Here is an 11,673-nt window from a genome sequence, read left to right as displayed (position 1 = left end):
CTAGACTGGCGATTCATTTCACATATGATATTATATATGTTTCAATGCCATTCTCCCAAATCATCCCACCCTTGCCCTCTCCCACAGAGTCCATAAGACTGTTCTATACATCTGTGTCTCTTTTGCTGTCTTCATACAGGGTTACTGTTACCATCTTTCTAAATTCCATATATATGCATTAGTATACTATATTGGTGTTTTTCTTTCTGGCTTACTTCACTCTGTATAATAGGCTCCAGTTTCATCCACCTCATTAGAATTGATTCAAATGTATTTTTTTTAATGGCTGAGTAATACTCCATTGTGTATATGTACCTACAGCTTTCTTATACATTTGTCTGCTGATGGACATCTAGGTTGCTTCCATGTCCTGGCTATTATAAACAGTGCTGCGATGAACATTGAGGTACACGTGTCTCTTTCAATTCTGGTTTCCTCGGTGTGTATGCCCAGCAGTGGGATTGCTGGGTCATTTGGCAGTTCTATTTCCAGTTTTTTTAAGGAATCTCCACACTGTTCTCCATAGTGGCTGTACTAGTTTGCATTCCCACCAACAGTGTAAGAGGGTTCCCTTTTCTCCACACCCTCTCCAGCATTTATTGCTTGTAGACTTTTGGATCTCAGCCATTCTGACTGGCGTGAAATGGTACCTCATAGTGGTTTTGATTTGCATTTCTCTGATAATGAGTGATGTTGAGCATCTTTTCATGTGTTTGTTAGCCATCTGTATGTCTTCTTTGGAGAAATGTCTGTTTAGTTCTTTGGCCCATTTTTTGATTGGGTCGTTTATTTTTCTGAAATTGAGCTGCAGGAGTTTCTTGTATATTTTTGAGATTAATCCTTTGTCAGTTGCTTCATTTACTATTATTTTCTCCCATTCTGAAGGCTGTCTTTTCACCTTGCTTATAGTTTCCTTCTGGAAAATTCTTAAAGAGATGGGAATACCAGACCACCTTATCTGCCTCCAGAGGAATTTGTACGCAGGTCAAGAACCAACAGTTAGAACCAGACATGGAACAACAAACTGGTTGAAAATTGGGAAAGGAGTATGTCAAGGCTGTACATTCTCACACTGCTTATTTAACTTATATGCAGAGTACATCATGAGAAATGCCAGGCTGGATGAAGCACAAGCTGGAATCAAGATTGCCAGGAGAAATATCAATAACTTCAGATATGCAGATGATACCACCCTTATGACAGAAAGTGAAGAGGAACTAAAGAGCCTCTTGATGAAAGTGGAAGAGGAGAGTGAAAAAGCTGGCTTGAAAATCAACATTCAAAAAACTAAGATCATGGCATCTGGTCCCCTCACTTCATTGCAAATAGATGGGGAAACAATGGAAACAGTGACAGATTTTATTCTCTTAGGCTTCAAAATCACTGCAGATGGTAACTGCAGCCATGAAATTAAGACACTTGCTTCTTGGAAGAAAAACCGTGAAAAACCTAGACAGCATGTTAAAAAGCAGAGACATCACTTTGCCAACAAAGGTTCGTCTCGTCAAAGCTATGGTTTTTCCAGTAGTCATGGATGGATGTGAGAGATGGACTATAAAGAAAGCTGACTGCCAAAAAATTAATGCTTTTGAACTGTGATGTTGGAAAAGACTCTTGAGAGTCCTTTGGACTGCGAGGAGATACAACCAATCCATCCTAAAGGAAATCAGTCCTGAATATTCATTGGAAGGACTGATGCTGAAACTGAAACTCCAGTACTTTGGCCACCTGATGCAAAGCACTGACTTGTTAGAAAAGACCCTGATGCTTGGAAAGTTGAAGGCAGGAGGAGAAGGGGATGACAGAGGATGAGATGGTTGGATGCCATCACCGACTTGATGCATATGAATTTGAGCAAGCTCCAGGAGTTGGTGATGGACAGGGAAGCCTGGCATGCTGCAGTCCATGGGGTCACAAAGAATCGGACACAACTGAGCGACTGAACTGACTGAGAAGTGTAAAATGAAGGAATAGGGACTGAAGTAGTGGAAAAGAACCATAGCCTTGAAGCCAAAAGACATAGGAATTTCCCCCTGTAACTTTAGTATTTACAACTGGGTGAACTTGGTCAAGTAGGTTGACTTTTTGGAGCTCCCTGTTTGTAAAATGGGAATATAAATACCCCCATTAAAGCATTGTTGAAGATTAAATTAGCTCGTGAATGTTGAAAGGGCTTCTTTGCAGAGCCAGCTTGTAATAGGTACATCATTGCTGGTTGGGTTGAGTCACAGATGATAAGAACAGAAATACAAGGTAGGAAAAGTCATCAGAAATGGAAATGAGTCAAGACTGTTTAGGAGAAGCAGAGGGCCAGCCTCCTTATGTAAGTCATGCGCAGGTGATACTTTGTCATTATCGTCCTCTTCTCCTCCGTTTTATAAGCTGAGAGCTAGTGAGGGAACGTCGCTGTTCGAGATCAGAGAATTAGAGCAAATATTAAGCTCTTTGTCAATAAAAGACTGGAGTACAAGAGGGAGGACTAAGAGTGAACATAGCTCTCACTGGATCTACCGGACAGTTTCCTTGCAATCTCCCTGTAGCCAGTGTCCTGGTTTTCCCAAACCCATGTGTCCATATTGCTTTCAATGCTACACTGCAGCCAAGTGGCCCCCAAGGACTTGCAAAGCTCAAATCAGCATTCCGATTGTGAGACTGCAGGCTTGAAAATGACTTATTCTCATTACAATGTACAAAATGATCCATAAATATGTATTTTAATATTACAGAGTTTAAATATTATTACACATCTTACTTGATGTCAGATTTTGTTAAATGTGTGCCGTTATCTCAATTTACAAAGGTCAGTCAGATGGCAGTGGAGAATAGAACTAGATATATTTAAAAATCTTTTTACCCGTACATCTGTAGCCCAGATAACCCTGCCTTTTTCAAAGAGCTTTGGGCTTTTTTTTTCCCCTTTCAAATGAGACTTTAATGAGTATCATGTGGATAAACTCTTTGCAGAGGTTTGAAAAGATCCAGAGAAACACTGTCGTAGGAACAAGCAAAGCATTTTGGATGAAATCATAAGCCATTTGAATGTCTCCTCATCTCTCTGGTTGTGTCAGAACCTTTTGGCCGCATTTTCCCCCCACAGGAATGTTTTCATCTTCATGGCTAGGTAAATAGAATGTTCGAAGAGTTGCTCAATTGCTATTCATGCCAGCACACAGTAGCAGAGAGTGACCTACTTCCAGCAGCATCCATAGAAAGCTTCACTGCTTTCCATCAAGTCCGATTTACAAAACCACCCTCCGCTTTCTGCAGCTTCTGCCTCCACCCACCCCTAGAGGCAACATACTATATGAGTCCTTATTTCTCTCTCCCATCACTCCTTCTTTCCATATCTGTTTATTTTAGTCAGTTGTAAACCTCTCCAGAAAACAGAGAAGTGGATGGGTAAGCAGCTTTTAAGGAAGCTGACATTTCTGATTTTTAGAATATAGCTCTATAAAGGGCTATTGGAGAGGCTGCCGAGAGAGATCAGATGCAATTTTCTTCTTTAGACTACCCTTGTCCACATAAACACGAAAAGTAAAAAGTCATTTGAGACCCTTTGTTGACATCTGTAGGCTAGATAATTCTTTCTTACTGGGGGGCTGCTAATTAGAGTTCCCTCTAAGTCACTATAGTTCCCTATAGGTCCCTGTCTTGAGTTTCAATGTAACCAGTCTATAAACTGATAGGCTGGACTAAGCTGGAAGCATCCCAAAACCCAAGAGGAAAGTCTGATTTGGAAAAACTTCCAGAGACGTTTATCTCGTTGGCATGCAGAAATTTACTCAGCCTGCACCTGATTTGGGGTGTGACTAGAGCCAGTGTCATTGAATACCATGGTTAGAACTGGGAGGGGTTGGTCCTCAGAGACCTCCTAGTCTCATCATTTGAAGATGAGAAAAGTGGGCTCTGGGGAAATTACAGCAACCTGATTCTCCTGTGTCCCCCACCCCCACCCCAACGCAAAGCTCTCTTTAACCTGCCATTCCATTTCTCAGCATGGGATCATTAATGATTTGAGGCTGTCTTATTTTTGCCATTGAGAGCAAATGTCACCAAGCAGAGGAAATAGAAATTCAATTATCCCTCTCCTGGTCAGAAGTGGAAATTTCTATTCCAAATCTCAGAAAGTCAAAAAGATTCCAGTTACTTGGAAAAGGAACATCTTGTTCTTCTGTTGGGCGAGAGATTCTTAAATTTTAAGCCATTTTGCTGTGAAGCTTTTGCTCATATAGTTGTGTGTGGGGGCAGAGGAGTGAGAATGAGATAATAAGCAGCAGCTCCATGGTCGACCGTGTGTTGAATAGAAGAACCACAAAGAGAGTTCCGTTTCCAGTTGTGTTCTGGACATGTTTACAAAAGAATTACCTGGCTATGTTATCTGTCACTTGATTATTCACTTAGCCAAGCCTATGTAGGCACAAACTTCGGGCAAATCATTGGTGTTCCTGGCATCCGTGCTGGTGGATTTTTTTAGACCTAGTAGGGCACCTTATTGTATGTGGCTCTCTCTCTGGGATGTGGGATTGCATCACTTCAGAACTCCGTACCAGATGGTACCGGCGGCAAGAGGTGTGGAGACCCAGCCAACTCAACCCATGGGATATTGTTTCTCTGGCTGGTCTCCTGTCCGTGCTTCTCCTGACTTTGTCCTTTCTCTCTGCATCCATCTCCTTTGCCTGATTTTCATCTGTCCCTTATCCTTCTTCACAGATGGCCAGGACACTAATGTGCTGCTCTCATTATGTTTATGGAACAACTTGGGGTCTTTAGAGGCTGCTGTTCCCGAAGCAATAAAGACTTGGGTCACGTTTGATACCAGAGTAAAGATTTACAGGATAATTAGTGATCCTCTGCTGTTATTAACCCCTGACCTTTAGCAGGTTATTTTCTTACAGAGGTGTTGAAAGTTACTGCCATTGTTAACAGTTTCCAGCCGAAGACCATAATGAGAGCATGTGGGAAACATAGACCTACCATTAATACCTTTCAAACTCTGAAGTCGGGGGCGGGGGCGATTAAAAAAAGAATGGAAGAAAAAGGTGTAATTCTATCACAGGCCTATCTTTGGTCGCCTTAATGTTAGTCACTGATGGACAAGACCCACTTGTTATCCTTAGTTTGGGATAATTAGCTTATCACCACTAAAGTTCTGAGCTCAATCCTTGTGGCAGAGAACAACTCAGAATGGCAGCGTAGATAGCCCAGGTTGAATGGGTGGCTAGATTCTATTTTTAGAGATGTTCCCTTTCGCTTGTAATTCTTTCATGAAGAATATGAAGCTCTTCACAATACCACACTTAATAGAATTGAAAAAACAACCAAGCAAAACTAATAACCCATAGACACTCCCCCTCCAATCCCCTAATGGCAGGGAATTTCATGGTTGTGCATTTTATTTGTCTTCCAATTGATCCAGTCCTTTTCTAACTCTGCTCTGGGGAGCCCCTTCCGAAGCCATATTAGATTTGGTTTGGAGGCAAGGTTTTTAAGATTAACAATGAATTTAAAAATCCTGATCTAAGCAAAGTCTTCTAATAGTCATGGCCATCAGGGGGTATCACCCTCAATCTTGAAAGACTGCGGGGTCAGTTCATCAGGTGCCCTTAACAAGAGGCTAAGAATGGACAAGTTAACGCTTCCTTCTGGCTTGACCTCAACCTGAGCCACCTCATTACCACTCAGCTGGATTTAGCGTGAAACTCGGCCTTGCCAGGAGAGGGAAAGGGGACCCAGAATGCCAGGTCTGCTCTAAGCCACTCTTAAGTTATTCAGTGAATTAAAGGATCCTTGAGAATTTCCCAAGTTAAAATCCACATTTGACTTTATTTTTTTTTATTTTATTTTATTTTTAAACTTTACATAATTGTATTAGTTTTGCCAAATATCAAAATGAATCCACCACCGGTATACATGTGTTAAATTGCCAGATTCTTTGAAAGAGGACATCATGCATCTGGTCCTCGATGAAGTTGTCCTTTGGGCAGATTCTGATACTCTGATGGGATGCGTCGTCTTAGCAGGTCAGTTCAGGGACTCTCAGTGTGAAGCGATGCCTAAAGAAGGACCAGGGATTTCTGCAGTGAGTTTTAGGTGTCCTAAGCTAACCCCTCAGAAAGACAGTGTGGCAAGCTCAGAGCACGCAGGCTAACATTAGAACAATGACTAAGGCCTATGTAAGAGTGAGTTCATCTCACTCTCCTCCTCTCTGCCTTTGCCCGCCCCAGGTTATTCTGTAGTATGACTTTCCTTGCCTAAGGTCCTGTCTTCCTGGTTCTCTATTGTTTGCAGAAGCTCCAAGGTTTCTTTCTTAGAATCTACATATCTATACCAGCCTGGATGAGAACCTTTCTCACCAACCTGAGGTCTAGTCTGAAGATGGACCTGGCCCCTAAAGTCTCCGATCACATCATCCCTAAAGTGTCCACTGTGTGGTCAAGAGAAAGGGGAGAGGTAGAGTGAGGTTAGACTGGAGTGAAGATTTGACATTGCTTGGGACATTGAAATCATTGTCTTTTAAGGTGCTCACGTGAAGCACACCCTTTGGATTTAGAATTGTGGAGTGGCAACTTAAAAAGGATCTTAAAATTCATTGACACAGCTCCTCCGTATACAAAGAAAACCCAAACCTGATGTCTCATTTAAGGTTCCTCCAGACCGAGGTCTTAGTATTGTGGTCTCTGCGGAATAGAGGATCAGCATGACGGTGAGACTGTGACCGAGTCTCATCTGTTGCTGCTCTTTCTGTTCTTCTTCATCTCTATAATCATGGCTTTATTCATCCTTCTGTTTAATAAAGCCAAGGGTGACTTTGCATTGGGGCTCAACTCCTTAAACGCATTCACAACTTTTACAGTTGACCCCAGTCTGGCTTTTCAGCCCCAGTTCTCCACTACTGCCCTGCGTGTCTTCACTCTGCAGCATAACCAGACCTCCCGCGGTTCTGCAAGCATGCAGCACCTGCTGTTCTTTATACACACTGTTCTCTTCATCTCGAATTGCCTCCCAACACTTCTTCCCATTTTATCCCTTCCCAAGGGAACAGGCCCAGCCAAGTTCCACCCTCTCACCCAGCACTGCTGTTACTGTGTAGAGTAGTTATTCATGGCTCTGTCTTCAGTTTCTTACTAGACCAACACCTCCCTGAGAGTAGAAAACCTGCAGCACAACTTGCTAAATGTGGCAAATAGAGTGGACTTTCCAGGTGGCTCAGTGGTAAAGAATCTGCCTGCCAGTGGAAGAGATGTGGGTTTCATTCCTGAGTCGGGAAGATCCCCTGGAGGAGGAAATGGCAGCCCACTCCAGTGTTCTTGCCTGGGAAGTCCCACGGGCAGAGGAGCCCATGTAGAGTCAGACACGGCTAAGCGACTAAACACCAATAACAGGGTGTGCTCCAAGGATCTTGGCTGAATACAAGAATAAATGGCATCCTGGTTTCTGTGTGTTTCAGACATTCAAAAACTTTGGAGGTGCTGAGATCCATAAGGTTCATGGAGGGGAAGCTTGGAAGGACTGGAACGCTAAAAGAGAGGGCAGCCCTACCTCTCTGGAGATCTCAGCCCCACAGTATGATAGATGGCCATGGTGGTACCCTGAGATGACACTGGCTCCTCTTGGCACTTGTTTTTTTCAGTACACTGGCAAAGGCTCTGTTGGAGCCTCATCCACAGCCCTCAGGAGGCCTTGGACTAAAGTAACCATTTGATCACGTCCCATATTTGCTCCTTCAGAGTCCCAGGTCAGGTTTGCATTGATCAAGCAATTTCTGAGCATTTATTGTTCTTATTTTTATTGTTTATTTATTGTTTTTGTTTATTGTTCTTATTGTTCTTATTGTTCTGAGCATTTATTTTGCTGACATCCAGACTAACGTGATTACACTGATGTTCCAAGCCTCTGATCTCAGCCCCCCTGTGATGAAATTCACAAGACATTTACTGTCCCTGTGTGGTTTTTCTTTGGTTAACCCAGGCCAGATAGAGCATAAGTACATAACTTCCTGGTTTAGCGTTTTAGCTCTCCCATGCCAGATGTTGCCAGGAGAGGTGGGAAAAAGCCAAGGAGGAACCTATCATTCTGTAATTATGTTTAATCTAAAAAATGACAGCCACCTTCAGTGGCAGGTATGGTAACTTCCTTCTTTTGCCCTTTGCTCTCTATGATGGTTCTGGTCTGGACAGAAACAGAATATAATTTTCCAAAGGAATTTGGCATCAACTCATAGATAGGTTCAGAGGGCTGGACTGGAAGCCAAGGGTAGAGATTCTGTGTTCTCAGCCCACGTCCCCATATACCCACTGCACCTGTTCCTTCCTTGTTACTATCACCCCTAGAATCTTGAAGCAGAACTCCTTCCTTCTCAAAAACAGTCTCGGCTGCCTCTGGGTGCAGGATTTCTTCTGGAGGGTGATGAAAAGTTTCTGGATTAGAGTGGTGATGGTCGCACAACTTTGTGAATATGCTTAAACCCACTGAATTGTATATATTTGAGAGGGTGAATTTTATGGTTTGTGAATTATATTTCAATTGTAAAATAACTCATGGAATACCAAGACTTTGTGCAAAGACTTAAAGTACTGCAGCACAAAAACTCCTAAAAGACCCCACGGACTTTAAACTCAATGTCTTCCCCCTTTATGCATGTTCGAAGGTCATGTTGTCTGATGCGTGTGTTGGAGGTTGAGGAGATCTGATAGAAGTTCCTTCATCTGTCTTAGTCCCTGTTCTGTGTCAGGCTGGGGTGACTTTGGTCTGGGTATTTACTTGTCTTTGCTTCCACAGTTAAAACAGAGCTAATGAGCCTGACCTCCTTGATGAGGGTCTCCTGGGAGATAAAAAGCCGGTTTGTTGAGTGCTTTAGAGGTATCATGTGCTGGATTCCTCTTGAATAGTTACAGGAAGGGCTAAAGAGGCACCCAGCATGTGCAGAATAAATTCCAAGGTGGGTTAGAGCAAGTGCAGGGAAGAGGCTGAATGTGTGTTGCTCTAGATGATTTAATTAGGCCATTAAGTGCTCTATTAGGGGCTGTTGCTGCTTGTAATTTTTTAATTTAAACTTATATTTCATATTGGAGTAGAGCTCATTAACAATGTCGTGATAGTTCAGGTGCATCACAAATCGACCCAGCTGTACATATACATGTGTCTATTCTCCCCCTAACTCCCTCCCCATCCAGACTGCCACATAACACTGAACAGATTTCCCTGTGCTATACAGGAGGACCTTGTTGGTTATCCATTTTAAATACAGCAGTGTGTACATGTCCATCCCTGCCTGTGACTTTTATGTCTGTGGTGAGGAGGAGATAGAGTTTGGTTTCTACCGCAGCTGCAGGAAACAGACCTGGGAAGGGGAAGAGTGTCTCCCAGGAGGAATCTTCCAGTGCTTTGATGTGGAGGCCTGAGTGCTTAGAAAGTGTAAGTGCTGGGGAGTGGGGTTTGTGATTGCAGGGCTTGTGATGAAGCATGGTGTGGTAGCCACAGGTCGACCCAGGTACCCACGGAGGTGTGCCCAAGGGTGTCTGTTTACCCGGAAATCTTAAAAAATCCTTAGAGGAAAGGTGGATTTGGGAAGCCTGTGTCACTTCCTCACTTAACAAATGGAGTTGTGCCTGGGGGAAGGCCGGGCTGGGCTGCAGGGCATGTTCCATTCTCATACCCTCTGCCCACTGCAGTGTCCTCCGTGCCAGTCACTTCGAGAGCATAGACAGCTGACCAGCCCAACAGGCCAACTGAATCCTTCAGGTAATTAGGGAGAGAGGCTGAGAATGAAGGGGACTCTTGTCTTTGCTACACCCTCACCCTCCTGCACGCTTCTAAGTGTATTCTCCTCTCTGGTCTGTAGGATGGTAGTATGAACTGGGGCAGCAGTCCCCAGCCTCTTTGGCAGCAGGGACCAGTTTCGTGGAAGACAGGTTTTCCATGGACGGGGTGGGGGGCCCAAATAGAGGGGTGGGGAGGGGATGATTCAGGTGTAATGTGAGCGATGGGGAGTGATGAGGAGCAGCAGATGAAGCTTTGCTTCCGTGCGCACCCCTCACCTCCTGCAGTGCAGACCGGTACTGGCCCATGGCCCCAGGGGTGTGAACCCCTGAGCCAGAGAATCATCGCAGTGTCTTTTAGAGACAGGCTGATGACCTGTGGATCATGAATCCCTCTCACTTATCTTTCCTGAGAGGACTAGCCAATATTCCTCCTCTTCCTTCTCCGTATTCTCCCATCAGTGTCTGAATGTCCATTCCCCACATCTCTGTCTACTTAACAAAGTCCAGTCTTCAAGGCCCAGCACCATAACCTCTTCTTTTGGCAAGTCTTCTTTCCTTCCATCGTCCACCCTCTATCCAAGCAAGATTGCTCTTTCCTTCTGTCTCCACAGAGCTTTTATGCGTGTGGTGTAACAGGACACATTCACTCACAGTGGGTTGCTTTGGAGAACTTGTCGAGGATTTCATTCAGTTTAGTCTCTGGGCGCCTAGAGCAGTGCCGGTGCATACGCAGCATATATCCAGTGCGTGTAGGTGAAATAAATTAAAGAATAAATATATAAGTAAATAAATACAGCAGAACGTCATTTGTACACTCCCACAAATAGTGAAAGATATTTATAAACTCGATAAATATCTAAAATTGCTTTCCTCTTTATGATTGTGGTACTTGATGAAAATACTCTTCTAAATGGATCTTATTAAATCTTTTTTATGTATATTGAATTTTTTGGTCAAAGGTGATAAATTTTGGGAGAAGAAGCCATGCCTTTCAAAAAAAAATGAAAATTTTAAAGCAATGGTTTGCCAAGTATGTTCAGCAGAATATTAGTTTTTGAGGATGATAGTAGTTGTTAAGGGGAAAAAAATGGTGTTAGGGCCAAATGAAGCTCAAGAATGCTGGGTTAATCAGGTTCTTTCTATAGTGGGATGTCTCAAAACTTTGATACAATACTGCTTAGGAATATTAGAGGAAGAGACATATAGCAGTATACTTCTGCAGCACAGCTGAGCTCCTATCGTGCACAGTGCATAACTGGTTTGTGTACGTTGGTATTCATTGTTGATGTTAGTTATCTCAGTGCCTGCATCTAGAGCTCAGGAAGCAGATGAGTGCTTAAGTCTGTGATAAGGGCCCACTTCTTCATCATCCTCTCATGTACATCACCTTTGCTCTGCAAAAATGAAGAGAAAAGTTAAAGGGAATTAAAACATTACCTGCCAGAAGCCGGTATCAGACATCTCCAGTGGACTAAGTAGCAGATGATGGTGGTTTTAGAAATAACCTGCCAGCTCCAGTTGCTCTGCAGTACCCTCCCAGGACTCTTCCATAAGTGCCAGTTCTCTGCACAGTAATTACTAACTCTCTCCTTGGTAGACTCACTGGTGTCTACGAGTAATTGCTAGGGAACTCACACTTTCAAATTTACAAGAGGCAAACAACCTTATGTTTACCTCAGTGGGTCATCAGGGTATTCAAACTGTGGTGAGTAAAGGATGCTGTTGATCATAGAAATATGGTGAAAAACTTGAATTCTTACCTGTGTATTTTTCTCAATGGGCGGGAGCCCGGGCCATTAGTTTATGGGGGATTAATTCTGTTCTTCTCAGGGCCTCTTCCCCTCCTTGAGATTTGAAGCAGCAGTCAGCCTGACTCAACTGTAGTTAGAAACCCTTTGTTGTCTTCAGCTGA

General features: G+C 43.4%; 1 protein-coding gene across 1 annotated transcript in view; it reads left to right on the top strand.

Moving 5' to 3' along the window:
* ASTN1 (astrotactin 1) overlaps positions 1–11,673 on the top strand; it is a 355,026-nt gene that overhangs the window by 113,007 nt on the left and 230,346 nt on the right. The gene's annotated exons all lie outside the window — the stretch shown is intronic.

Source organism: Bison bison, unplaced genomic scaffold (assembly GCF_000754665.1).
Source record: "Bison bison bison isolate TAMUID 2011002044 unplaced genomic scaffold, Bison_UMD1.0 scf7180017864289, whole genome shotgun sequence".
In the NCBI taxonomy this organism is placed as follows: Eukaryota; Metazoa; Chordata; class Mammalia; order Artiodactyla; family Bovidae; genus Bison; species Bison bison.
The sequence above is the reverse complement of the archived record's forward strand: the minus strand, read 5'-3'. Positions and strand labels throughout refer to the sequence as shown.